Consider the following 25,102-nt stretch of genomic DNA (forward strand, 5'->3'; position numbering starts at 1 on the left):
TGAAATGTAATATGGGACTTCATTTAGATTCCAAATCAAACTAAGAATAAAAATGCATCTTTGAGATCATTTAAATATGGACTGGATTTCAGATATTTCAAGGAAATATATTGTTTATTTTGTTAGGCATGAAGATGGTACTATAGTTATGTAAGAAACTATTCTTATTGAAAGACCTTCAGCATTGCCCTGGGGGAGTGGAGACAGGCCCTCTGATTGGAGAGATGTGTAACACACTCACTTACTGTGACCTAGGAAAGGCCGCCAAGGATGTCTTCAATAAAGGATATAGATTCAGCATGGTCAAAATAGATCTGAGAACCAAGTCTTGTAGTGGAGTGGAATTTTCTACTTCTGGTCATGCTTACACTGATACAGGGAATGCGTCAGGCAACCTAGAAACCAAATATAAGGTCTGTAACTCTGGACTTACCTTCACCCAGAAATGGAACACAGACAATACTCTTGGAACAAAAATCTCTTTGGAGAATAAGTTGGCTGAAGGGTTGAAATTGACTCTTGATACCATATTTGTATCGAACACAGGAAAGAAGAGTGGAAAATTGAAGGCCTCCTATAAACGAGATTGTTTCAGTGTTGGCAGTAATGTTGATATAGATTTTTCTGGACCAATCATCTATGGCTGGGCTGTTAGCCTTTGAAGGTTGGCTTGCTGGCCATCAGATGAGTTTTGACACAGCCAAATACAAACTGTCACAGAATAATTTTGCCCTGGGTTACAAGGCTGCAGACTTTAGCTGCACACTCATGTGAATGATGGCATTGAATTTGGAGGGTCTATCTACCAGAAGGTTAATGAGAAGATTGAAACATCAATAAACCTTGCTTGGAGGGCCGGCAGTAACAATACCTGTTTTGGCATCGCTGCTAAATACAAGCTGGATTGTAGAACTTCTCTATCTGCTGAAGTAAATAATGCCAGCCCAGTTGGACTGGGTTATATACTCAGACCCTTCAACCAGGAGTCAAACTGACCCTATCAGCTTTAATCGACGGAAAGAACTTCAGTGCAGGAGGTCACAACGTTGGGTTGGGATTTGAACTAGAAGCTTAATGTGGTTTTGAGCAAAGCATCCGATTTGTCCCTGGAGGTGAAGAGAACCCACTATGTTTGGCCTTAAAATTCTTCTGTGAGAGGAAGACACAAAGAGATGAAAAAATATTCCATGCTCATGGATTGGAGGAATTAATATTGTGAAAATGTCAATGCTACCCAGGGCAATTTACACATTTGATGCAATCCCTATCAAAACACCATGGACTTTCTTCAGAGAGTTGGAACAAATCATCTTAAGATTTGTGTGGAATCAGAAAAGACCCCGAATAGCCAGGGGAATATTGAAAAGGAAACAAGAGCCGGGGGCATCACAATGCCAGATTTCAGGTTGTACTACAAAGCTGTGATCATCAAGACAGTGTGGTACTGGCACAAAAACAGACACAGAGATCAATGGAACAGAATAGAGAACCCAGAAGTGGACCCTGAACTCTATGGTCAACTAATATTTGACAAAGCAGGAAAGACTATCCACTGGAAAAAGAACAGTCTCTTCAATAAATGGTGCTGGGAAAATTGGATAGCCACATGCAGAAAAATGAAACTAGACCATTCTCTTACACCATACACAAAGATAAACTCAAAATGGATGAAAGATTTAAATGTGAGACAAGATTCCATCAAAATCCTAGAGAGAACATAGGCAACACCCTTTTTGAACTTGGCCACAGCAACTTCTTGCAAGATACATCCATGAAGGCAAGGGAAACAAAAGCAAAAATGAACTATGGGGACTTGATCAAGATAAAAATCTTATGCACAGCAAAAGAAACAGTCAACGAAACTCAAAGACAACCTACAGAATGGGAGAAGATATTTGCAAATGACCTATCAGATAAAGGGCTAGTATCCAAGATCTATAAAGAACTTATTAAACTCAACGGCAAAGAAACAAACAATCCAGTCATGAAATGGGCAAAAGACATGAACAGAAATCTCACAGAGGAAGACACGGACATGGCCAACAAGCACATGAGAAAATGCTCCGCATCACTGGCCATCAGGGAAATACAAATCAAAACCACAATGAGATACCACCTCACACCAGTGAGAATGGGGAAAATTAACAAGACAGGAAACAGCAGATGTTGGAGAGGATGTGGAGAAAGGGGAACCCTCTTGCACTGTTTGTGGGAATGTGAACTGGTGCAGCCACTCTGGAAAACTGTGTGGAGGTTCCTCAAAGAGTTAAAAATAGACCTGCCCTATGACCCAGCAATTGCACTGCTGGGGATTTACCCCAAAGATACAGATGCAATGAAATGCCAGGACACCTGCACCCCGATGTTTCTAGCAGCAATGTCCACAATAGACCAACTGTGGAAGGAGCCTCGGTGTCCATCGAAAGATGAATGGATAAAGAAGATGTGGTCTATGTATACAATGGAATATTACTCAGCCATTAGAAACGACAAATACCCACCATTTGCTTCGACATGGATGGAACTGGAGGGTAATATGCTGAATGAAGTAAGTCAATCAGAGAAGGACAAACATTATATGGTCTCATTCATTTGGGGAATACAAAAAATAGTGAAACAGAATAAAGGGGAAAGGAGAGAAAATGAGTGAAAATATCAGTGAGGGTGACACTACATGAGAGACTCCTAACTCTGGGAAACGAACAAGAGGTAGTGGAAAGGGAGGTGGGCGGAGGGTTGGGGTGACTGGGTGATGGGCACTTAAGAGGGGCACTTGGCGGGAGAGCACTGGGTGTTATACTATATGTTGGCAAATTGAATTCCTATAAAAAATATACAAAAAAATTATAAACAAAAACAAAAAAATTCTTCTGTGAAATTTCAAAAGTGTGAACTTTTTATTCTTCCAAAGAATTGTAATCCTCCCCACACTGAAGTCTAGAGATCGCAAGTCCATCCTGAGGGAGGTACTTGAAAGCATGCCTGGAAGTTGTCATGTTTGTGCCACATTTCAGCTGAGTTCCGCAGTGTTATTTTAAATGTGTTCCTCAGCGACAATGTAGTGTCACATTACAAAGGAAATGACCCAGCCTTCCAGTTTGTACATCACATCCTGCATGTCCCACACCTTTCATGACCTTTTAATAATATATTGGTCTCTGTGCTGTAGTGGAAATCTTTGATTTTGCATCAGAGTAAAATAAAATAAACCCATCACATTTGGAACATAAAAAAAAGAAACTATCCTTATTTTTAAGGTATGTGCTGTGAAGCATTTAAGGGTGAAATGTTGAGGAAGCAAAAGTTTTCCTTGTTTTTCTGGCTGAAACTAGGTTTAAAACACCTCAGCAAAGGAAAAAAATAAATAAATCATGTATGACAAAATGTTAATTTATAAAATAGAAATGACATTTTATGAGAATTCATTGTATTATTCTTCTACACATAAAATTGTTATAATAAGTTCTCGTGGGAATAATGTTGAAAAGCACATTGAATGAAGGAAATAGTCTTCCTAATTTAATCTTAAATACTATTTCCTTGTTGAAATGACTTTTGGTTAAGTGTGACAGTAAAATTATCTTTGATAAGGAAGTACTAAGCTAGCCAGATGCTGAATAAAATTGTACATCTCACCTTCCTATAAGTGAAAAAGTGTCAGAGCCCTAAAAAAAAAGCCAAAGCTATGAACAAAATCAGTATTTTCTTTAAAGAGAAAATGTGGCAAAGAATTGGCATTCCAGGAATCAGAGAAGTTAGAACCTGGAATCATTCTCAGGAATGATTCATGCGAGATGACAAGGTAGGCAACTCTGTCAGTACTCCTTCCATCCCAAGAGTCTGGGCACTTTTTTCTTCTTTTCTTTTTTAATTAATGTTCCTGCACTCTGCAACACTTCCCTTTTACATGAATGTCTTCACAACGCTGTTTCTATTATAAATCTCACAACCAGCATTTGCTCACATTGATGATTCGATTGTGTTTGGACTTTCGGTAGGGAATAGAACTTTCTTCTGTTTCAATCATAACTCTGAAACTAGAGAAGAGAGATATGGGTCAGGATAGGCAAGATTATGCTGCAGAAACAAGATAACCTCAAAATCTCAGTGGCTTCAAAGGTTCATGTCTCACACAAAGAATCTCCTGTGAGTCAGCAAGGCAATGGGTGGGAAAGACTGGGTAGGGGTAGGGCGCCAGACTGCCAGAGCCTTCCCCACCTTGTAGCTGTACCATCTGGGACTTGCCTCTGCAGGACAAGAGCGACTAGGACATACCACTGGGGCTTCTCACCAGTCACCACTTCTCTACATTTCTTTGACAAGAACTAGTCATTAGGGATGCCTGCATAGCTCAGTGGTTGAGCATATGCCTTTGGCTCAAGTCTTGATCCTGGAGTTCCAGGATCGAGTCTCACATCGGGCTCCCTGCAAGGAGCCTGCTTCTCCCACTGTCTATGTCTCTGCATCTCTCTCTCTCTATGTCTCTCTTGAATAAATAAAATCTTAAAAAAAAAAAAAGAACTTATTGTGAGATCCCAACTAGCTGCAAGGGAGCAGAGAAGTGTGGCCTCCCATATATCAGTGAAAGAAAAGTAACTGTGTTTTGGTGAGCACTGTTTCTACCTCATTACCATCACTTGCTTTGTAGATGTATAGATCATTCATTCATCCTTGTGTAAAACGATTGCAGGTACCCCCTATATGCAGACACTATCCTGGGCAGTGATGACATTCAGAGACTTAATCCAAAGGCTGTATTTTGTAAAGGAGCTCTACTATCCTGAGAAGATAGTAAGTTCTGTCTTTGTATTGCTCGCCAGAATGAAAAATATAAACTTAAAGAACAAAGATAAAAATATGTTTGCTGAAACATAAATGACATATATCCAGGAGGTGTTCCGTATTGGAAATACTTAAATACTTAAAATTTTTAAATTTTAAAAATTAATATCAAGGATGATCCTTGGAGGAAAACATACTGTGTTCCTGTCTTAGAGGTGTCACCTACCATGGAAACTAAGGTTCAGGTGCCTCCTTCGTTAAGATGAATAAAAGAATAATATTACATACCTCAGAGAAGGATTAAATGCAATGATGCGTGTAACGTGTGCACAGTATCCAGACACAGCAGGTGCTCTGTAGTCTGAAACACATAATTTCTAATTAAAGTCAAGTAATTTAAAATAACACAAAAATGGTATCCAACTGGAGGAAGTTTCTGCCTCCCTACCTCCCTATCATCCATCCTTCCTGAATGATTTGGTTTGAAAGCCACTAAGTGGGGGAGCAAGCAAGGCCACCGTCCATGACCAGAGCCCAGGCAGGGTGCAGAAGGTGTCTGGGTGGGGGACAAAGCAGGCTGGTTCCCTACAGAGGACCCCGAAGCAATAAGTAAACACACTGAGAAAAATGGGAGCCAGTTTCCTCATTTTCAGAGAAGGAAGTTACAAATATAGAAAACAAATAAACTAGAATAAACTTTGTGGTATTAGATTTGGAATTCGAAGTATTGATATGAGTTCATGGTTTGGAATATACAGCTAAAGAAATAAATGTAAATGCCTCATACATGCATGATGTGTGTGGTGTGTAGGAATAGATAGGTGGATGGATGGATGGATGGATGGATGGATGGATGGATGGATGGATGAATGGATGAATGGATGGATGGATGATAGATGGATAGAGTGAGCCTAACTCTATCTGAAAGCAGTGATATGCTATGAACCATATGCACTCCTTGGAATCTCGATCTTGGTTTCTAAATATTCCCTACCAAAAAAAATAATAATTAGAGATTCTTGAGAAATGGGTAATCCTAGGATTGGGACAGGGAAATTACAAGATGGGTTTAGAACATCTTGTGCCAGAATATTGGGAAGATCCCAGTGCATGACAGGGATGTGTTAAAAGGACACCGAAGCCAGTTCAACGGGCCCCACACTGTACAAATCCAGGGCAAAATAAATAATGTGGCCTTGAAACAAATAATTACAGTAAGAGATGATAGCCCATTGAACAAAAAAGTATCTATGAGTCTATCCTGACACAGTGAAATGACATAATAACTAATGGGGAGAAAAGGAAGCTTTCCTTACAGTGAAATGCCAACTAATAAACGCTGGAATTAGAAAATCACTATTTGACAACATGGTAATCATGAGAACAGCCAGCAAATAGTAATAGATTACTAAAACTATCTAGTGGGTGAAATTTGATAAGGAATGGAGTATTTACACGTTCTCAGAGTCTCTCCTCACAGAAGTCTTATTGATCACAAAAGAAAAAGAACAACCTGACAATAGAGAAACCCGAAAGACAACACTTAATCAAATGATCAAAGTTAACACCACCTGTAATGAACCAAATTGAAATCTTATACCACTTGAGCAGGCACAGTGAGAAAAATTCACCATGACTGCCAAAAAGCATAGCCTGAAATAATTGGAGGAAATACCAGGCTGATCCAGACTGAGAGCCATTCTAGAAAACAACCAGCTCGTAGTTTTCAAAAGAGCAGAGATGGTGAAAGTCAAGGACAAACTGAGGAAATGATGGATGAAGACAAAAGACAGATAGGAAAGTAGCCTTCCAACCCGGCACATGATGTCCCAGGCCAGTCTTGTCCTTCCCCCGCCCCAGCCAGATGTGGCGCCTCATCCTAGACTGGACCTTTCTGTAACGGATAGTATGGAGACCACTGGCAAGCCTTAAATAGGGTCTGAGGGCCAGTCGATGGTACTTTACCAGTATTGATTTCCTGATTTTGATGGCTATTTTGGGGTTATTTAAGAGAATGTCCTAGTTATTAGAATTTCTCACTAAAGTGTTCAGGATTGATACAATGTTACAGCAAGCAACCTTCTCTTCACTAGCTCATGAGAAAAAATTCTTTGTACTACCTTTAACATCCTTTCTCTAAATTTAAATAAATGTCAAATATACAAAAGCGAGGGATGGTGGTGGGGATGGCTGCACAGCAATGTGAGTGCACTGAATGCCACTGCACTGTACACTTAAAAATGGTAAATTTATGGGGGTGCCTGGGTGGCTCAGTTGGTTAAGTGTGGGACTCTTGATTTCAGCTCAGGCCATGATCTCAGGGTTGTGAGATCAAGCCCCAAGTGGGGCCACCATGCTCAGCAGGGAGTCTGCTTGAGATTCTCTCTCCCTCAGCCCCTGCCCCAACTCGTGTGTGCCACTCTCTCTAAAATAAATAAATACATCTAAAAAAAAATTAAAAGGTCAAGTTATGAGCCTTTACCACAATTAAAAAAAAAAAAACTTAGGAAGATGGGAAATAAAAATTAGAGAAGGAAACAGTTGCTTAGCAAACACATTTGGAACAGGTTTGTCTAAGCCAAAATTGCATATGTGTGTGTGTGCAAGGATCTGTGTGCACCATGCTTGCCTGTATCTTAGAGAAGGGAATCAAATGGACTTCTCTAACGCACGGGGTCTTCCGGGCAGCATCACCCTGAGGGCCACTTGGAACCCGGTGTAGACATTTTTCTATTGTCACTGTGACGGGGGAGGGGTGAGCTGCTGGAACTTAGTGGGTGAGAGCCTGATGCCAGGCCTCCTGCAATGTGTGCGCAGGACCCAGAGAGAAAGAACTGCCCAGCAGCCATTTGTGAGGTGAAAAAAGCTAGTTTACAAATATCCCAGCCTAGAACTCCACATTCCATCTAAATGCGAACTGTTTCTTTTCACACTTTTCACATTTACCGACTTTTCCAGGAATACAACTACCGTGTAAATTGAGAGGAGACTCCTCTGTTGTATTTGAAAGTGTACCAAGAAGCTGCTCACTATTGGGGAAAAATGAGGTCACCTCCAGCAGGGGTGCCTGCAGTGGTATTCCAGGGGCCAGAACACACACCTTCCTCGCTCTGCTATTGCAATTTGCACACGCAACTATGAACAGAGCTGTCTGGCGTCTCCTTTGAACTGCCTTCCAACCAGAAACTTATTAAATTGGCAGAGACATGAATACAAAGCTGGAGTTTAATTTCACTAAAAGGATCCTTTCAGAATACTTCCTATGATTGTTATCAGATGTATATTGATTTTGTCACTCAAGGATGAGAAAGGCTTCGTGAAATTGCATGTTGGAATTCTTCTTTTGTGGCCAGGATTTTCTAGTCTTTTCCTGACACTGGACCAGGGGTCTGCCCAGGGCCTCTCGCCCTGTCCTACTGTCTCTCTCTCCACTCCATCCTCTCTGCCCCATAGCCCACCAAAGCCCACGGCCTCCAAAGCTTCATTTACTACAGAGTGACTTTAAGGAAATCAATTTAGGAGATACGCTTTTGGCAATCCACTGTCCCATGTCAAAAGGCAGGAAATTATTTGACAGCATGCTTATAAGTGAATTCATCGCTCACCTGTGAGGAAATCATACTTCCTCATTTTCACAGGTCTATAATTTGTTTTTGATACATATCATGACTTCAAAAAAGGTTTTCCCCGTCCTTCTTTCAAATAAATAATTTTGGGGGGCACTTGGGCGGCTCAGCTGGTTAAGTATCTGCCTTTGGCTCAGGTCATGATCCCAGGGTCCTGGGATCGAGTCCCCACATCAGGCTCCTTGCTCAGCAGAAGATCTGTTTCTCCCTCTCCCTCTGCTCCTCCCCCTGCTTGTGCTCTCTTGCTCTCTCTCTCTCTCTAATAAATAAATAAAATCTTATAAATAAATAAATAAATAAATAAATAAATAAATAATAAATAAATAATAAATAATTTTGGTCTGTAATTTCTTCTAGCTTTTACTCATGACTTTACTCTTTCTCTTTCCGTGCTTTTTCTACAGAGTGTCATCTGCTCTTCTTACTCGTTGTGAGAATAGACATTTATTATAAGTAAGTGCAAATAACCATTTCCTGTGCTTCCAGTATAGCTATACCTCAGCATTTAAATATTTTTTTTCATAAACTACTTTCTTTTATTCCTCCTTGATTTTGTAATTAGAACATTATATTTGTTATTAAGTTACATGTGTAGGTAGCTACACCTGAGTACACAGGGTTAGGGGTATCAATGCTGGAGGTTCCAAATTCTGTGCTTGCAACCTCCAAATGGAGTGACAACTTAATTCCTAGGCCTCTGCTTCCTCATATGTACTGGGGAGATGCTAAAGGATACCTTTCTCCAAGGGTCCTTGGGGCAAAGACCAAGAACTTGGTAGACATCAGCAATCTCTGTTCACATTTATGAGTCAACTGCAGAGAGACACAGAATAAGAAGTGGAGGACCCTAAAAACTTTTCATTTTCCTATTAAGACCCAGTTATGTCTTTTTGCTCTTGGGTTCCATGAAACTTTCCCGTATTCTAAGATAGCTGTTTTTCATTTACACTAAGTCAAGTTAGTTTCAGCGAACCTGTAACCACGGAGCTTGACTAATACAGATGAAAGAAGTCTGAATCTACAGTAACCACTGCAAATGAAGCTAAGGACTTCAGAGGAGCTGAGGAACACAGTGCTGGAATTTGGAGGTGATGTGACGATAGATCCCAGTGCTTACTCGGTAGACCCTCTCTGAGCTGTCCACTGGAATACCTGTCAGTGTGCATAGAAATACGAGAACTTGTGACACCACTGGACATTAGAGAGATGAGAGTACCATGGGCCAGAATGTGAGGGAATTTCCACTGACTTTGGAGTGGATGAGCTTGGACTGAAAATCACCCTTTTGAATCATCCCTCCCTGTCATCGAAGCCAGCATGGTAATGGATGGCTGGTAAGACAGTAAGGAAGTCTGACTCACCTCCATTAAAAGTTCCTATTAATAGCTTGAGAACACTTCTCGAGCAAGCCAACTTGTCATTCATGTGTGAAAGTAACAAAATGGTCTCAAATAGACAAGGACTCAAAAAAATGCACCATTCTAATATCTTCCTGAAAGCACCGTTTCAAAGAATAGGAATGCCATGCAGTAGGTATTAAAACCAGTTGAACATATACATAATTTTTGGGCTATGGTTTCAAAGGCAAAAAAAATGATTCTTAAGAAAATGTAGGACCAAATACTTAACATATGTTAGGATATTATATGAAAACCAGGGAGACAGTATGGGGAAAGGAGATCTGTACATCTGTACATCTGTTCTCAACTTCAGCAACTAGACAAATTGATTTTAACCACGTGGGTCTTAAACTTAAAGGTAACCTCACACAGACTTAAATGGGGTGTCTATTTCCAAAACATTTTGGGAGATAAAAGCAAAAAAAATATAGCCTAGGTCCCAGATGGCAAGAAAACAAAGAAATATACAAAGAAGTTAAAAAAGCAGCCTAACAAACAGAAAGCCTAAAAAGCATCAAAAAGACTGAAATAGGGGCACCTGGATGGCTCAGCGGTTGAGCATCTGCCTTTAGCTCAGGTCGTAATCCTGGGGTCCTGGGATCGAGTCCCATATCAACTGCCCCACAGGGAGCCTGCTTCTCCCTCTGCCTACGTCTTTGCCTCTCTGTGTGTCTCTCATGAATAAATAAATAAAATCTTAAAAAAAAAATACTGGAATAGGACCAACAGTATCAGTAAGATGATCAGTAAAGACACACCTAGGGATGCCTAGGTAGCTCAGTGACTGAGCATCTGCCTTTGGCTTTTTTTTAAAGATTTTATTTATTTATTCATGAGAGAGAGAGAGAGAGAGAGAGGCAGAGACACAAGCAGAGGGAGAAGCAGGCTCCAGGCAGGGAGCCCGACATGGGACTCGATCCTCGGTCCCCAAGATCACGCCCTGGGTGGAAGGCAGTGCTAAACCGCTGAGCCACCCGGGCTGCCCCTGCCTTTAGCTTAGGGCATGATCCTAGGGTCTGGGATCAAGTCCCACATCAGGCTCCTTGCAGGGAGCCTGCTTCTCCCTCTGCCCAATCCCCATCTGTCATGAATAAATAAATAAAATCTTTTTTAAAAAGACATCTATTTTTTTCACATGATTATTTTTTCATTTTTTTAATTTTTAATTTCTTTTTATTGAAGTTCAACTTGCCAACATATAGCATAACTCCCAGTGCTCATCCCATCAAGTGCCCCCCTCAGTGCCTGTCACCCAATCACCCCAACCCCCCGCCCACCTCTCTTTCCACCACCTCTTGTTCGTTTCCCACAGTTAGGAGTCTCTCATGTTCTGAAAAGACACATCTAAATGCTTTAATAATAGTAGAAAGCTCAATGAACTAGCAGAATAAAATACCAGACACATATGAATGCAACTGTGTAAAGCACGTATAGAAGAATCTGGAAGGAAAAATGGGAAAATGTTTAAATTAGTTGTATCAGGGTATATGTGAATTTTTGGGTTTTGTTTTGTTTTGTGTTCACTTTTTCTGGTGTCTGTGATTTGTCAACAATGAGCATATATTATTGTATTAAGCAATGCTCATAATTGCAAGCAGCAGAAACTGACTCTGGCTGCCTTCCCTCCACAGAGCAAGCGACAGGCTGGGGACTTGGGGAAGAACTGATGTTGCAGCTTGCAGAATTCCCTCTGCTTCCAGGGGATCATCAGTCTTTTTTCTCATGAGGCCTTCAACTGATTGGGTGAGGCCCACCCACATTGTGAAGGGTAATCTGCTTTACACAACACCTACTGACTTAAATGTTAATCTCATCTAAAAATATCTTTACAGCAACATCCAGACTAGTGTTCAACTAAATATCTGGGTATTGTGGCCTAGCCAAGTTGAAATGTATAATTAACAATTACAACAACCAACACTGAACCTAGGGAACATGCTGGAATCCTGCAGCCAGAATGTGGGGGGAGAGAGAAGCCCACCTCACTCCTACAGTGAGAAGCAGGGCTCTGTGCCTAACCAGTCCTACCTCATGAGGGTGCCCAGACATAGGAAGGGAAGCTAAGTGCTGCACAGCATCAAAAATACCAAATATTTAGCACAGTTATAAACAAAAAATATCTTTTTCTCCTCACTAAGGACCTTCAGGTCCAGCAGCAAGCTTTAAGTAAGATCTGAGGACCATGAATCACATTAGCAGGATTTTATGACTTCACCCTGTAACCCAGTGGCTCTTGCACCTGCAATGATTTTCTCTTCATGACTTTTCTGTGTTGGGCAACTGAATCACAGGTCCCCAGTCACCCACACCAGAAACCTGGGCTTCATCTTCCACCCTTCCTCTGCCTCAGCACCCATACTCCGTCAGTCCCCAATCCTATCATCTCAAATATCCTCCTCTCTGTCCCTGTGGCCACCAGCCTGGTCCAGGTTTTCATCATGTCTTGCCTGGACTAGAACCCAAATCTCCCAGTGGATCTTGCCTCCCATATTCTTTTCTCTGCCATCTCTAACTGTCCTCACAGGCCCTCAGAGCAGATCTTCTAAAAAACAATGCACACCCTGCTGATCTGAGCCTTGCCTGTCTGCCTGTGGATCCCATCTCCTGAATATGGGTCCCATCCCCAAGGCTGGGTCCCATCGCCAGAATGTGGAGACAGACAGCACCTGTTCCAATTTGCCAGATGTAAGGGGTTCTTGACACAGTTTTCTGATGTTTTGAAATAGACAGAGGTGTGAGGCTGCATTGTGCCCCACCGCAAATGAGAAGGGAACACACTGAAGCCAATAAAAAGCTGGAAAGTTCAGAATTTTAAGTGAATTTACTTTTCCCACCTGAGGAGGTAAAATGAAGCTTGGATTCACTCCACTTTGCTCAAAGTGTTTTTCTGGATAAAATATTCACTCAATTTATAGCCCCTGTTGTACATAACTTATTATCTAAATTTGTACATAACCTATTATCTAAATATATATTCATGGAAACCTATTTTAATCTTTTATATGTTCATTTACACACATAGTCATTCGGCAAAGCTTCATTGAGCGTCTATTCTCTGTCTGGCACCATGTCAACGACTGAATGCACCCAGATGTGTAAGAAAAGGCCCATCTATTATGGTTTAGCACATACATCAGTTCCTCCTGGCCACAGGCCTGGTATCGGGCTAAGATTATTAAGTGCCTGCCACAGTCAAAGACACCCATCCGCTGGTAGTCTATGAGTCAAAAATTGCTATTTGAACATTTTATTGGAACTCTATACACAAAAAATTAATAAAAGTGTGTTTATCTCTTTCACCAGTGTATTAAGAAAGATAAACGGCCAAAACAATGCTGCCCTAGAATTGAGCCACTCTGTAACTACTCATCGTTTCAAAAAGAAAAAAATAAAAAGCATCTCTTTCTCTTGGCTTCTCTTTCTGCTCAGTATGGTACATTCATCACCTAAGACTTTTCCTGTCTCCTTATTTCCATTCTGATTTCTGCATATGCCAGAGGTTACTGAGTGACTTATCTTTAACAGATGGAACGGTTACTCAAACTCTCCAAAATATTTGATGATTGTGGAAAGAAGCACATTTGTGAGACATTATTCCATGCATATAATTTTGGCTATGCAACTTTTAGTGGGAAAAATAAAACATCCTGAAGTTTCTCTTGAAACACCCACCAATCTCGTTTTTTAAAAATACGAAACAAATCAAACACCCATCTGTATCCTGCTCTCTACTAAATAATCTTAAAATCAAGTGAAAAACAACAGTGGGTAGCAACCAAACCAACCCTTTGTTTATTTTGATACAGTTGGAGGTGGTTGACTTTAATCAATTGCCAAACATTCTTTTTTTTTCTGAAATTTAAACTTAGATTCTCATGTCAACAGAACGTGTAGATGATCTGAAAATTGGAACAACTCCATTTTTGGATCCAACTTCCTTCATATGTCAATCTAAACAAAATACCCTTTGTGGCTTCTGTACTTACAAAGCCCAGGACTGTGTTTCCAAGAATTCTATTAGTAATCACCAGTAATGAGAATATTTGTACAGAATTAAACAGCCTCCCCAGTCAGGTTTCACTGGTTGTTCCACCCATCTTCCACTGCCCCCCTGCTTGGCCCTCCACTCTGGTCATGCTGTCCTACTCCTCGGGCCTTCACTACAAGCCAGGTGCATCCCTACCACTTCTCTTTCTTGGCCTCAGGCTGTGCCTGTCCACCCTAAAACAAGGTGTTTTACTTTTCTCACCATCCAAATAATTCCTCTCCATTTTTCAAAGACGAAAATAGGTGTCACCTCCTCCTTGAGTCCTCCCTTGACCATGCCAATTCATAGTCTTCCCTTCTTAAAGGGCAAGGATTCTCCTTGAGTGAGCTAGAGAGAGGGAGACCTTTCACTCTCTCATCATCTTTATTTTTTTATTTTTTTAAGATTTATTTATTTATTTATTTATTTATTTATTTATTTATTTGAGACAGAGAGGCAGAGACACAGGCAGGCAGAAAGAGAAGCAGGATCCACAAAGGGAGCCTGATGTGGGACCTGACCCCGGGACCCCAGAATCACGCCCCAGACCGAAGGCAGGTGCTAAACCGCTGAGCCACCCAGAGATCCCCCTCTCATCATCTTTAAATTTTGGCTGTTGCAATAGCATTCTAACAGATCCCTCAGCCATGATGCACTTACTTCTAAAATTCACTCATAGATCTGCCAGAGTGATTGTTGTAAAACAAATTTGATTGTGTCCCTCTTCTGCTTAAAATCTTCAGCTGTAAATTCTAGAATGATGAAAGAACCTGGAACTCAGGTTCCAGAAACATGGCATACTGAGCTAATGTAAAACTTACTCCCAACCTTATAATATTTTCACAATCACATAGAAATATCAGATAAAAGATAGCAGAAATTATTTTAAATGTATAGACGAGTTCAAAAGCTTCTGGTGTCAGAGTGAGTAGTAAACTTATAACTTGACATCACAGATATGGGGTGAGGGCAGGAATTAGATATGGATGTGGACCCCACAGACTAGGGATGGGATTTTAACACTAAAGCAAAGGGAGAAGATGTGGTCCTGGGCCCACAGGAAGCAAGGAGCTGGAACTAAAACCCTTCAACAAACTGAAACTCTGGATGAGCTGTCTTTTCATTAAAAAGGGGGCTTAAAAACTCTCCCTACTTTCCCAAGAAAGCAAGAATAAAGTGAACTCTGCCCAGGGTCCAGGAAAAACACCTCCCATGAAATATTGAAGTTCCAAACCTGTGCCATATAGGAGTGTGGAGTCGAAATTTACAATACCCTCATTATGTGAGAATTTCCAAGCTAAACTTTTAGCATGAAAACTAGTCTCAGGCTGGTGAAATTTCTAGTTGCCTAGAAGAAGAAAATATAAAATACTCTCCAGAGATATATTCTTAGTTGAAAATACAAAACGACTTTCTTAGTAAAAAAAAAAAAAAAAAAAAAAAAAACTAAACAAATAAGCTCACAAACAAAAATGATAAACCACAAGGGAAAACAACTCACCACAGACACATCAAACAGAACAATTAGCAAGAGGCTGAGATAATAGCAGAATTGGAAAGACATGATAAAATAAGGGTACTGAAAATTATGTTTTAAGGTATAGAAATCATCATGAAAAAAATAGGTGTGACAAGATCCAAATAGCTCCTTAGAAACAAACAAACAAAAAATTTCAATTTTGAAATTTCAAATCCATTGAGTAGATTAACAACAGATATTGGACAGAGCCAAGAAAAAGTCTTGCATCCTCAAGAAATTTCCCAGGCTGCAACACAGAGAAAGGCTTGGAAAAAGGGAAAAGGGGGTTAAGACACTTGGAAAATAAACCAAAAAGGCCTAACATACATCAGTTAGCATTTGCCGCTTAACAAAGCACCCTGTGCCAGTTATTGGTTTACTGCCTTCCAGCTCTAAGTTCAAACTTTTTGCCAGTTCTATGAAAATGGACATGGGCCCTTAACATAGTTAAATAATAGGTATCATTTTTCCTTTGGCACATGGCTTGATGTTCAGCCTTGTGAAAGCTTGGGGAACATTGCAGAAAGGGTTACTCTTCCTGGTTCTGGTGGCTTCCCCAGCAGGCTGCCCCCAGCACCAGAGTCCTGCCAGTCTTGCTGCTTCTCCAGTCCCTGCTGCTGACATGTGCACAGCGTCCAGGAGCACCCAGAAAACAGGAGAGGCTACACACGCCAACAACAACTGGAATGAATGACAGAGCATCACTATGGACTTTACAGATGTTAAAATGTTAATCGGGGAGGGCCCCCTGGGCGGCTCAGTTGGTTAAGCATTGGACTCAGTTTCAGCTCAGTCCATGATCCCATAGGTCGTGGAATCAAGTCTTGCGTCTGGCTCCCTGCTCAGCTGGGCATCTGCTTGAAGATTCTCTCTGCCCCTCCTGCTGCTTGCAAGCTCTCTCTCTCTCTCTCAAATAAATAAACCTTCTCTAAAAAGTCTCTAAAAAATAATAATAGGGAAATATTATTAACAATTTATGCTAATTAATTTGACAATTTAGATGAAGTGGAAAAACTCCTTTAAATACATGTATTACCAAAACTGACTCAAGGAGAAAAGAAAATATAAGTAAATGTGTATCAACTGAAGAAGTTGAGCTTATAATTTTTAATTTTCCCACAATGAAAATCCCAGGCTTAGGTTTTTGACTTCACAATGAATTCTATCAAAGCTTCAAGGAAGAAACAATACTAGGTCTATATAAACTTTTCCAGAAAGTAAAGGTGGAGGGAACATTTCATAACTCATCCTATGACGTTAGCACCATGCTCTTAAAGCTAATCAATGACCTTCCAAGGAAAGATCTATTTTAGTCATGATTAAAGATGCAAAGAAGTCTTCACAAGATGTGACCACATCGAATCCAGCAATGTCTAAAAAGAACAGTGTATTCTAGTGAAGTCTTCACTTGCATTCCATGACTACAAGTTTGGCTTCAAATATTTTTTTTAAGATTTTATTTATTTATTCATGAGAGACACAGAGAGAGAGGCAGAGACATAGGCAGAGGGAGAAGCAGACTCCCTGCAGGGAGCTAGATGCGGGACTCCATCCCAGGACCCCAGGATCATGACCCAAGCCAAAAGCAGACACTCAACCATTGAGCCACCCGGTGCCCTTGGCTTCAGAGTTTAAAAATTAATGTAATTCACCATATCAACTGACTAAAAAACTAAAAAAGTGATCATATCAATAGATACAAAAAATTTTATAGAATTCAATACCTATTTATGATTTTAAAAATCAATGTTTAATAAATGAGAAATAGAAAGGAACTTCTTCAACCTGATAAAGAGTAGCTGTGAAAAACCTCTGGTTAACATCATACTTACGGTGAAAGAATGAAAGCTTTCTATCTGCGATTGTGAGCAAGGCATGTATATCTACACTCGTTTCTAGTCATCATTGTTCTGGAGGGCCTACACAGCATGATAATGGAAGAGAAACAAAAGACATACAGATTAGAAAGGAATAAATAAAACTGCCTTTTTTTCACAGACATCATTGTCTAATACAGAAATTGTTGAGGAATCTTTCAAAATATTCTAGAACTAATAAATGAATTTAGCAAGGTTGTAAGATATAAGGCCAGCCAACAAAAATCATCTGTATTTCTATATGAATGAATAATTGAAACATAAAATTTAAAACACTTATTTACAATAGCATCAAAAAAACCCCCAGGAATGAACTTAAAATATGTGTAAGACCTAACATTGAACATTATAAAACACTTCTGAGGGAAATTAAAGAGAACCTAAATAAATGGACAGATTAATATTCTTGTGTTGGAAGATTTAAGGTTGAGATGGCAATTCTCTCTTATTTGATTGGTCCATAGGTTTAAATAGTCACAATCCCAGAATTTGTTTTTCATAGGAATCAACTACAAATGATTCTCAAATTTATCTGAAAATGTGAAGAACTTAGACAAACAGCTTTTAAAAGAAGAAAGTTAAAGGGCTTACATCCCCACTGGCACACATGTTCTCTCTCTCTCTCTCTCTCAAATAATGAATAAATTTTTTTTTAATGAAAAAGCAAAAAAAAAAAAAGGTATGAAAAAGCAAGATACTGACTGGGAGAAAATATTTACAAAACATTTATCTGATAAAGAGCTTGTATCCAAAATAGATTAAGAATCTTGTCACTAAATAATCAGACAAACCACCAAATTTTTAAATGGGCAAAAGATTTTAACAGGCACTTCACAAGGGTTATATGATACTCAACATCATTAGGTATCGGGAACATGCAAGTTAGAATAATGAGATAGAACTACCTCCTGTCTAGAATGATGAAAACAAAAAGGATGGACAACACTGTGTCAGTAAGGATGTGGAGCAAGTGAAAGCCTCATACGGTTGTGCTGGAAATGGAAAACGACACAGTCATTATGGAAAAAGGTATGTCAATTTCTTATAAAGTTAAGCACACATTGATCAAGGGCCCCTGGGTGGCACCATGGGTTGGGAATCCAACTCTTGGTTTAGGCTCAGGTCATGATCTCACAGCTGTGGAACCAACCCCTGCATTGGGGTCTGAGCTCAGTGAGGAGTCTTCTGGGGTTTCTTTCTCCTCCCTCTGCCCCTTCCCATCCTTTCTCTCTCTCTCTCTCAAATAAATAAATAAATCTTAAAAAATACATTGATCATATGACCACTCAGTTCCATTTCTAGATATATATCCAAGAGAAATAAAAACGTATGTCAGAAAAGAGACAAGACTGTCATGTCCATCACAACTCTGTTCATTAGAGCCCCAAACTAGAAACAGCCTGAATGTCTATCAACTAGAGAACAGGTAAATAGTACCATGTCTGTGTGATGGAATACTACTTGGCAATAAAAAAGAATGATAGCTAACGTGAATGAATTTCAAAAACATCATGCTAAGCTAAAAACACCAGCCACAAAAGACTGTAACTATAGTATGGTTTCATTTGTATGTCATTTTATTTTTTTTCTTACTTTTTTTAAAAATTTTTATTTATGATAGTCAGAGAGAGAGAGAGAGGCAGAGGGAGAAGCAGGCTCCATGCACCAGGAGCCCGACGTGGCACTCGATCCCGGGTCTCCAGGATCGCGCCCTGGGCCAAAGGCAGGCGCCAAACCACTGCACCACCCAGGGATCCCCTGTATGTCATTTTAAAAATGACAAAAAAAATAGTAACAGAAAGTGGGTTGCCTAGGACCAGGTTTAGAGAGAGGAAATGTGATCATAGCCAATCTAACTGATAGTGCTCCTTAACCCTTCACTTACTGTGTTGTAATCATTTGCTTACAGGTCCTCTCCCCCACTGATTTATGAATTCTTCAACAGTAGACACCCATGGTGTGGTTCACATTTTTTTATTTCCCACAGCCTGACATACAGAAGGAATTCCATAAATGATTACTAAATAGTGATTGATGTGAATCTGGCAAAGCTCATGTAAAACTATAGCTTTATATCACTTTTAAGGAGTGGCCCTTTATTGGTTCTTATTTTTCCTTGCTCCAAATTTATGAAATAAAAGAATCCCTTTCTGTTTTTTTTAAAGGCTGATCACTTTTTTTTTCCTAAAGAATTTATTTATCCACTCATGAGAGACACACAGAGACAGGCAGAGACGCAAGCAGAGGGAGAAGCAGGCTCCCCGCAGAGAGCCCGATGCAGCCTGGATCCAGACACTCCAGGATCATGCCCTGAGCCAAAGGCAGACACCCAACTGCTGAGCCAGCCACCCAGGCATCCCAAAGAATCCCTTTCTTAAAGTGTTAAAGATGCAACTAGCACCAATTACTTTCCATAACACACACACATACACACACACACACAACCACAGTTTCCTTGGAATCACAATAAGTCAAAATGCCCCAGCCTGCATAATATCCATTTGCATCTGCATCATCATCATCTCAAGAGGGACCTCCTACATTCCAATGGGATCTGCAGACTGGGAGTCCCTAATGCAGGCTGTGCTGAAGCCACAATTAGGGGACCTTCGCACTCTGCCATCCAGAAGTTTACAGTACTGTATTACTATACAAATTTATATTTATATAATTTGATTTATTATAATAAACATAAGAAGTAAACATCATAACTGGAGTAATTAGAGAGTAACTGCTACTAATGCAGGGAGGTAAAAGAAAACACACCAAGAGAATACAGCGAAGGATGGTGGGTTACCTCCCAAAGTAGATGCTAAAGATATGGGGTCATTTGGGACCCCTGACATTGGAACTCCCCAGGGCACCCATTTTTTTAAGGTAGGAATCAGGTTTCCTACTTGGGAGGAGAGTATGGATGGTGATTCATTAACCAAGATGTGCCCTGTTAACTATTTTTGTTCCCAGTTACTAATACAAATCTGTGCTCATTACCTACTGCTACATAACCAATTACCCCACTATTTAGTAGCTAAAAACAGCAAACATTCGTTTAGGGCACAACCTTAGCTGGGTATCTCTGACTGGGGTCTCTCCTGGGATTGCTGTCAGGCTATGAGCCAGGGCAGTAGTCATTCAGAGCTCACTCATGTGACTGTTGGCAGACCTCAGAAGATTTCAGTAAAATCCAAGCTTATCTGTGTTTTTTGCAGGCAGATCCCAGATCCTTGCTATGAGGAACTCTCCAGTGGTTGCCCAGATATCCTCATGATGTGACGGCAGGGATGAGAGAGAGGGAGAGAGGGTGAGTGCCAGGGCATCTAAGATGGAAACCACAGTGGTTTTAGAGCAACCTTGGTGATGACATCCAACTCTTTGGCTCTGTTCTATTCACTAAATGCAATCCAGTAAATTCAGCCCACACTCAAAGGGAGGGGGTTATACAAGGGAATAAATTCTAGGAGCAGAGGATCGTTGAGACTCTCTTGAGGCTGCCTATCATAAGAGTTTGGTGGACTCTCCACAAAAATGTGTTCAGTAAATGAAAGAGACAGGAGCAGACCGCCTTTGGACTCGATCTGCCACTCTTCCCTGAGTCTCCACCCTGCTGGCCTACTCTGTCAGATTTTGGACTTACCAAGCCTCCACATTTCATGAGTCAATTCCTTAAAATAAATATTTCTCTCTCTCTCCATACACACACCCTCTTGGTCCTGTTTCTCTAGAGAAAACTAACTAATAAACTAGGGGACAAGCAGCCTGGAACAGATTCTCCCTGAGAGCCCTTAGAAGGAACTCTAATGTCAGACTTTAGGCTTCCAGTCCCCTAAGACAAAAACTGTCTACTGGGTAAGCCTCCCAGTCTGTGGCACGTTGTTATGGTGACCTGAGCTCACCAACACACCCTCCCAGGACAGTAGGAGCTTCTTCCTCCCACAACAGAGGCCAGGTTTTTGTGTGGCATCTACTTTGTGACTCCTCATACTCCATTTTCCATAGCATGTGAAAAAAATCAGTCTCTACTTGGAAATGCTCATGATGCCATCAAGAAATATAATACCTTGTGAGTAGTAGAGAAGCTTACATCTCTCCCTGTAAAAAGTTTGCAGAAGTCAGCAGAATCCTTCAGAGATGACCAAGCAAGGCCCCAGAAACTGTGGCAATGCTGACGGTGTCAGCTCATCAAAGGACCTGACTGGGCATATGACAGCTGGAAAGGGTTGGGTCGTTTGTTTCTCTTTTACTCATCCCAGATGCTGAATTTATTTTTTTCCCCTGTGTCACTTGACATTTTGCTGAATATAAAGATATGAATTTTTTTAATTAAAGCTTTTTTTGTTTATGCTAATTTTTCTCAAAAGTCATGTGACTTTTAGGAGCTGGTATTGATAAAAGAAATTAAAATAATGCTTAAGCTATCTGGACTTTTTTTTTTTTTTTTAAGAAGTAATCACTATACCCAATGTGGGGCTAGAACTCATGACTGAGGGCAAGAGTCAAATACTACCAACTGAGCCAGTCAGGGGCCCTGATGTGGACACTTCAATCACCATGTTATTAAATGACACTTCTAGGTTTAGTATCTTAAATACAATCATTTTATGTTCATATTGCAAGTTGATTCTGTGGCTAAGTGTCCTTAGAGCTGGAAAAAGACCCCTACAAATATAAAATTCTTTTATTGCAATTAAAAATTTATAATTCAAAACTTGGTTTTCATAGCATTAAAATATACAAAATTATGCATCTTTAATTAAATAGCATGTTCCCATACCACAGGACATATGGAAAGGCTGTGTATCTCTCTCCACATGTTTCCTGACCCACTAGGAATACCTGTTAGTGGCCACATTACACAGAGCTTGGCCTTTGGTCCTGCTGCCATGCTTCCACAGGATATCCCTCCAACATCTCACATCTTTTCTCTGCTTTATTATCTCTGAATCTTCATTTTCAGGCCTAATTTCTCTGCAGAACTTCATTCCCCTTTTCAAATACCTCCTGAGTGTTTCCATCTAGATATTAATTCTTTTTTTAAGATTTTATTTATTTATTCATGAGAGACAAACAGAGAGAGGCAGAGACATAGGCAGAGGGAGAAGCAGGCTCAGGCTCCCTGTGGGGAGCTTGTTGTGAGACTTGATCCCAGGACCCCAGATTCACGACCTGAGCCAAAGGCAAAAGCTCAACCACTGAGCCACCTCGGAGTCCCTAGATATCAGCTCTGAAGACTCAGTCAGGCTCAGACCAGCCAACTGGGGGGATATGGAGCTGAGAATTTGACCCCTCCTCTGGGTGAAAGAGACCTGAGATAGGACAGTAGGGGCTAACGATTCCCAGGAGGAAGCCTGCTAATGCACGATTCCCAGGAGGAAGCCTGCTAATGCACCGAGGCTAAATGGTAAGCCACAGACAATAGCAAACCAAGCAAATCTCTGGCATCAGAGTAGGAGGGACTTGCAGAGGGTTTGCAAGTCTAATCCACAAACCCTCTGATAATCATTAAAATTGCACACATTTGCCATCCCTGCCCCTCACCCCTTTGCCACCCCTACTTCTGAGACTCTCCCTAGGGATTGTTCGGCCATGGCCCATTAAATGTTTCTTTTCAAAGATCCTGTAAGTCCCAGTTATGAAGAAACCCAGCTGCAGGGAAAACAGGTCAGACAAGGCTCCTTCCTAGCATTTTAATTTTTGGCTTCACCCTTCTCTAGGCTAAGTTAATATGTAACATGCCAAGAACAGTATCTGGCACCTGTTGTGCACTAAGAAAATGTTAGCAATTACTATTATTCAGCAGCAGAACCATAGGTACCTTAATTTTTCCTTTTCCACCGTAAGGGAGCAAAATGCACTGCCCAAAATGTGTCTCGTTGGCATGTGGATTACTTTAAACCAATTGTTTTTAAGAAGCAGAGGCTCAGAAAGAATCTTTGCCTTTCCTCCTAACTGCTTCATAGAATTTAGATAAATGACCTGCACCAGGAAGGGAGCTATCACCGTAGATAACTACACTATAACATGAGCTAGGTATGGTAGGCAGGGGGTAAATTAGCAGTGTGTTTGTTAAAATTCCTCTCTATGTCCCACTGCTTATAAATGGCCCAACAAACATTTGCTTTTTTTCATCTTCCTGTGAATTAAATTGTCTTCCCTTTTTTTTTGAAGTCCCAGACCCCTACCCTCTTCTCCTTACCTCTGGATGCAATATAAGCCTCAACTGCCTGGCTGTATGGGGGCCTCGTATTCTTATGGAGCTCCCATGCACTCACAGTTAAATGTGATTTTTCTCCTGTTAATCTGTCTCCTGTCGATTAAATTCTCAGACTAGCCAAAAGAACCTTGAAGGTAAAGTAAAATTTTTCCTCCCTAACACCACATACATACGACTGGCCACTAAGTCCTGCATACTCTTCATTCACAATGCCTTTTTACATTTATATGCTGAACTATCTCCCAATAAAATGATATGAAGTCTAGGGTTTTATTAAATATAATTGGGGAGGCAAACTGCAGGTGGGTGTGTAGGAATGGGTTGGCCATGGGTTGATGATATCTAAATCTGAATAAGAGGTACGTGGAAGTTCATTTTACCATTCTATCTGCTTTTGAATGTTTGAAATTCTCCATAATCAAAAATTTTAAAACAACAACAAAATCATCTCTCATGGTGATTCTTTTGTCTCTATGCCGATGTTCAGACATTGAAGGAAGCAAGAAGATACTTGATGGGTAGCAATACTGAGGAACAGATTCCCTCGGGAATGCTGGCCTATCATACGAGAGGACCACAGTGGCATGTTTCCTCAGTGCATCTGCCTGGGTGCTCTGTGGCCACCCACCTCACGGGCTCAGAAAATGATCTGTCACCAGCTTGGCCGTGGCTCTACATCAGAGAGGCAGATCACATGAACGAGGCTCAGGAGAGTAGCTACTTTGGAATGCCAATGCACTTGCTTATGATGGAGTCTCACTGACGAGGGTGTGAGACACTTGGGTCCTTTTGCCAGCAGCTTCTGTCCCTCTAGGCAAGCTATACAGAGGGTTTTATGAGCTTGGAATCGGAGCCCAGGAAGTTAATTATGCTTTGCATATGTTTACTGGCATTAGGCCATGGTAGCCTTACCCACACGACCAAGACGTGGAAGGCACCAGAGTCGTAGATAGGTGTTTGCAGGCCTGCCACATTGGTTCTGGGCTCTGCTCTCCTTTGTTACCAAATCAAGTCAAACACCCCTTAAAGACAGGCACTGCCTTTCTTCAAATCCATTAATACCTTTAATCTAATTACTGTTGAATTTTGCATGCCAAGAAACAATTTTATCTCTTTAAGGGGTTTTTGGATATTTCTGCTCTTATCAGCCTTGTCTTGACCTTTAAGAATCTAATGCGTAGATCATTTCTCTTAGTCCCAAATTCCTAGGTAAGAGAGTAGGACATTGCAGAATAGTATGGCCATAGCTACTATATGAATGAATACCTTTAACTCCCAAAGTGTTTTCTCACCTGTCCTCTTCTCTCTTGGGTTCACCTACTCCAATGCTTCCTACACACCACTGCCAGATTCATTTTCCAGAAGCATTACTTTCAGGTACTTCCTATTGGTTTCTCATGGACTCCCAAAGTTATAATCACTCTCTCCCTATCTTTCCAACTCTATTTCCCACATGACAACCTCTGTGCCAATAAACTTGGTCTAGCTGACTTCATGAGAATACAGCCTGACATGTTTCATTGTTTTATCTTTGCTTACCCCATTCTTCTCTACATTAAAAAATTGAATAGTCACCTATTTTTCAAGATGTAGCTCGAATTCCACTTTAATTGTCATGGTAGGTATCATTGAAGTACAACCTATACAGTTGCATGGGTGC

General features: G+C 40.6%; 1 pseudogene; it reads left to right on the top strand.

Moving 5' to 3' along the window:
• Positions 1-224: 224 nt before the first annotated feature.
• Positions 225-1,104, top strand: LOC112643795 (voltage-dependent anion-selective channel protein 3-like; annotated as a pseudogene).
• The last annotated feature ends 23,998 nt before the right edge of the window (positions 1,105-25,102 follow it).

Source organism: Canis lupus, chromosome 1 (genome assembly GCF_003254725.2).
Source record: "Canis lupus dingo isolate Sandy chromosome 1, ASM325472v2, whole genome shotgun sequence".
Taxonomy (NCBI): domain Eukaryota; kingdom Metazoa; phylum Chordata; class Mammalia; order Carnivora; family Canidae; genus Canis; species Canis lupus.